The sequence below is a fragment of the Vombatus ursinus genome, unplaced genomic scaffold (genome assembly GCF_900497805.2).
Source record: "Vombatus ursinus unplaced genomic scaffold, bare-nosed wombat genome assembly UNPS02014782.1, whole genome shotgun sequence".
In the NCBI taxonomy this organism is placed as follows: domain Eukaryota; kingdom Metazoa; phylum Chordata; class Mammalia; order Diprotodontia; family Vombatidae; genus Vombatus; species Vombatus ursinus.
In genome coordinates, this window is record NW_020954560.1 from 4,478,092 (window position 1) to 4,483,128 (window position 5,037).

General features: G+C 42.4%; 1 protein-coding gene across 3 annotated transcripts in view; it reads left to right on the forward strand.

Moving 5' to 3' along the window:
* IGSF3 (immunoglobulin superfamily member 3) overlaps positions 1-5,037 on the forward strand; it is a 133,013-nt gene that overhangs the window by 118,795 nt on the left and 9,181 nt on the right. The window lies entirely within an intron of this gene.

A 5,037-nucleotide genomic window follows, 5' to 3' on the forward strand; every position in this document is an offset into this window, starting at 1 on the left:
ATCTGAGGCCAGATTTGAAATCAGGTCCTCCTGACTTCAGGGCCAGTACTCTATCCACTGTGTCACTTTGCTGTCCTGTGAAAAACTGGAGAAATGATTAGTGTACAAATAAATAAAAGGATGTAAATAGCCCAAAACTTCCTCCCTGCCTTCCTTTTAATTTTTCTCATGGTAATGGCTGTCCCATTTTTTTTTTCCTTTCTGGAGGTTATTTAGAAGCATAGAGTGGCTACACATATGGCTTGTTACCAATTTAAAGGAATAACCTTAAAAATCAGGAAATGCGTGATCCATGTTTCCATAGCAACATCAACTGTCAAAATGGGAGACAGTTACCATTTAGCAGTCTGCCTGAGAATGCTTAGCATGAATGAGTTGATAGCAGACTGTCCCCACACATTAGCATATATGATTTTTAAACTTGGCTGGTTTTTGCCTCTATGGTACTATTTTTAGTTTCACACAGAGATGTACTTTTTATTCATCTGTCCCCACTATGATGGAAAGAACCTCGGCCTCCTTGGAGTCAGGAGATCAAGGTTACGTTCCTTATTCTGACATTTATTCTAGTATATGACCTTGAGCAAATTACTAGACCTTTCTAAATTTCTGTTTCCTCATCAGTAACATGTGAAGAAAAGTAATTGTACTGTATGTCCTATAGGACTGTTGTGAAGGTCAAATTAATAATAATAATGAATATAATAGTTAACACTTAGGGCACTATAGGGTTTGGAAAATGCATTACAAATATTTTCTCATTTCTTCCTCATAACAACCTACAGGGAAGTAGGTGCTATTAATTAACACCCTCATTTTAAAGATGAGGAAACAGGCAGACAGAAGTTAAGTGACTTGCCCAGGGTCACAGCTAATAAGTGTCTGAGGCCAAATTTGAATTCTTCCTAACTCCAAGCCCAGCATTCTATCCACTCTGCTATCTAGCAGCCATAATGAGAAAATATAAGTAGCACTCTACAATTACAAAAGTGCTTTATGTAGATTGTTATAATATACAGGAAAATAATCCTCAGTGCTTTATAAGCATTTTTTTTTTTTTACATATCCCAGTGAACAAAGCGATGTTACACCCAACTATATGTCTCTTAGTGTTGGGGATATATTCTCTTATTCCCTAGTGTAGTGGGAGACAGATGTGCAAATGTAGAGCCTTCCCCACTCCAAATGTTCATGTGGACTATTTGTGCCCAACCTGGGATACAACCTTCTGAACTCATATTGGTCTGAGCAGCCACAATTAGACACACTATACCTTGACCCCAACACAGCGATGTCATTTTGGTCCTCTTCGAGAAGGACGGACAATGACCAACTAACCGATGGGAAGCAGCATGGCCTAGTGGTCAGGGTGCTGAATTTGGAGTCTGGAAGTCCTGGGTCCAGATCTCATTTCTGGTGGTTGATAGCTGTGTGACTATCGGCCAATCATTTAACCCAGAGGTAAGAAATCTACAGCCTTGAGAGCCATATGTGGGCTTTTAGGTCCTTAGGTGCGGCCTTTTACTGAGTCCAAGTTTTACAGAACAGATCCTTTTATTAAGGGGATTTCTTCTGTAAAGTTTGGATTCAGTCAAAGGGCCACACTTGAGGACCTAGAGGACCACAAGTAGCCTTGAGACTGCAGGTTCCCCACTCCTGATTAACTTTTCATCAGCTGCAAAATCGCGATCATCATCATCATATCATCATCATAATATCTTTCTTACGAGGTTGTTGTGAGGCAAAAGTGAGATAATATATGTGAAGCTCTTTGCAAACATTACAGCATTTAGAAATCTCTTTTAAAATGTAATTTTAGTGCCTAATCCGGAAGGGCATACCAGATTGCCTTGGGTCACTGTCATTTGCCTTGGTAGGGATGAGGGCCATGGCGTGCCAGCTGTTTTCGTTTTCTTTTTTCTTTTCTCTCTCTTGGAAGCCACCTGCCAGTCTTGACCTGGAAGGCTAAAGGTCATAAAGTTGCAGATTTAAAAGTAGAAAGGACCTTTGTGGGGTACAGAGGCATGTAGTTTAACACCCACATTTCATAGGTGAGAAAATTTGATGTCCAGTGAGGTTAAGTGAGTTCCCCGAAGTTACATGCTGGGACTAGATCTCAAATTTCCAGACTCTTCAGCCAACGTGCTTCCTGTTACCGTATTCTGAGTCCTGAGAAATGAAATCCTGACTCTGCTTGGACGCATTCCCCTGGGACTGAGTCTCATGGACCAACAGTTAACCTTAGCTAGGTTGACTTGGTTGTGCTGCTTGTGCATTTGTTTCTTAGGTACAAGCTCAAAGTCATTTTGAAGATCGGGGTCTTTTTCATTGTTTGGTTTTTGTTTTGTTTTTTTTTTTTGGTTTGTTTTGATTTGAATATTTTGGTTCAGACCTAAGATTTCAATGATACAGGGAGCTCCTTTTGGAGACACTTCCTCCCTTAGAGTCTCCTCTGATCTGCTGATAGTCAACAACATGTCTATAATTTATTCTTAGAAAGTTGTCTGAGGCACTGAGAAGTTAGATCATACAGCCTGAATAGGTGAGAGTCTGGGCTTGAACACAGAGCTTTATTTATCTCCCCCCTCCCTCACCTCCGTGGAGGGGGGGAATAGATATATTTTCATTTAAATACATGCATGTATTATGTGTACATATATGTGTGTTTATGCATGCATATACCTAGAACATTTAATTTTTCATTGTTGTAGCTAATATAGTGCTTGCTACGTGCCCAGGCACTGTGCTATGTGCTTTACAATTATTATCTCATTTGATTGCAACAACTCTGCTATTATTATTTCCATTTTACAGATGAGGAAACTGAAGCAAACAGAGATTAAATGACTTGCCCAGAGTCACAGAGCTAGTAAGTGTCTGAAGTCAGACTTGAACTCAGGTCTTCCTAACTCCAGGCTCAGCACTCAATCCACTGCACCACCTAGCCACCCCTAATTATCAGTTATCCTCATCAATAATAGTAGTGTTGTGAGATCCCATGGTAGAATGGGATAGAGAGCTCATCTCAAAGGCAGGGAGATCTGGATTCATTTTCTGCCTCTGACACCTACCGGACCGGGCAGCCTGGTCCCAAGCAAATCCCTTGATCTCTCCGGGCCACAGGTAAGGTTCTAAGGCTGTAACTTACAAAGCAGGCGCTGATTTGTGTTAGTGGAGAGAGATTCCTCCCTGGGAGTTCATCACACTGATGAAATCCCAGCTTCTGGCATTCCTTTCCTCCTTACTATGTGTGCATACACACATGCGTGTATGTATATGTGTGTAGGTGTATATATGCATATATAAAACCACACATGTATATATGTATCCAGACATGTCCATAGTGTGTACATTTACTTTCTCGGTATATATTATTTATGTTGTGTATATGAGAACTGTGGGTATATAGAAACCATGGTGTTTATATACACATACATATTTGTGTGTATGTGTGTATGTATATGTCAATAGATGTAGATATATACATACCCATATCATGGTTTCTACCTTCGGAGAGCCTACGTTATAAATATCATGGATTGATTTCCTGCAGTCATTAGGAGGAAGAACTAAAAAACCACACCAGACACTTGGCTACAACCAAAGAGGAATGTAATGACTGCACACTCCTATGAGGTGCTGGTGCTAAAAGATATGGGCTGGAGTGGGGGAGGGGACGCCATTTTTCTGTAGCATTTTCTCCTCTGTAGGGTTGAAGCTAGGACAAAGAAAAAGAAGGGGGTTTGCTGATCCCTGGGGTGGTGGGGGAGGGGGGAGGCTGGGAGTAGAGTAGGCAAGGATTCGCTCGGGCAGGAGAGAGATAGAAGGGGAAGGAAGTCAGCAGAAAACAGTGGGCCAAGGACAGCTTAAATGTCATACGAGCTCTTTGGCAGAGGGGAGGGCCTTCTTTCCCCTTTCCACATTGAATTTCACCTAACTTCAGCAGACCTTTATTAATGCCCAGGTGGAGCTGGAGGTATAAAGATTAGCATAACCTAGGGCCTCCACTCAGGCAGTGAAGAATGAGGCATAGTCATAAATAAACATAATGAGAGGCTAATGGGACAGAGAAGAGACCAAGCAAATTGATCTAGGGAAATGTAAGGAGAGAACCACCATTTGCAGGGGGGAGGGAGGATGATAGGAGGAAATGAAGGAAGAGAAGAATTCCAAAAAGTGAAAATGAGGAGAGGAGTGCATTCTGGGAATGGGGTACAGCCTGGGCAAATGCCCAGAGGCAAGAGGTGGTATCTGTTGAGTTCAGGGAGCTGCTGTGGTCCAGCTTGGATCTCCTTTCCCATTGTTGCTTCTATTCCTGCCCCTTCCCTCCATCTGCGTAACTGTACCCTTGTGGTACAGTTAGCCCAAACCAGCTGACACTTTGACTATGTCTGAGAATGTATGCATCAGTCCATGTTGCAATGCACCATCTCTTTACCAAGAGAATGGAGGTATGTTTCCTCCTCAGTCGTCTGTAGCTGGAGCCGGGTTGTCAGGGGCCTTGAAAGCCAGGCTAAAGAGGTTATATTTTATCCTACAGGCAATAGGGAGCCATGGAAAGTTTTCGAAGAGGGGAGTGACTTTTGTCATGACAGGAAGTCCATCAACTAAGAATTTTGAGGCAGCATATTAGGCCCTCCAGGAGACTTGCTGTATGTACTCCTAGGACCTAGCACAGCTCTATAAGATAATACTGAGATAGGCAGCTAGGTGGCACATGGATAGAGTATGGGCCCTGGAGTCAGGAGGATGTGAGTTCAAATCTAGCCTCAGACACTAACTAGCTGTGTGACCTTGGGCAAGTCACTTAACCCTGACTGCCTCAGCAACAAAAAATAATCCTGGTAAATATACATGTGCTGCTTAGGGGACTTCAGGCTCTCAAATCCAAGGTTTCATATTCTCTGTGAATAGTTTTAGTAATTCCCTGTTGCATTGTTTTCTGTCCTCAACTGAACCCTTCTCCTTCTGACAGGTGATATTGCCCTGTTCTCCCTACCATCCATATGTGGATGGTACACTGAAGTTCCAGGTGTG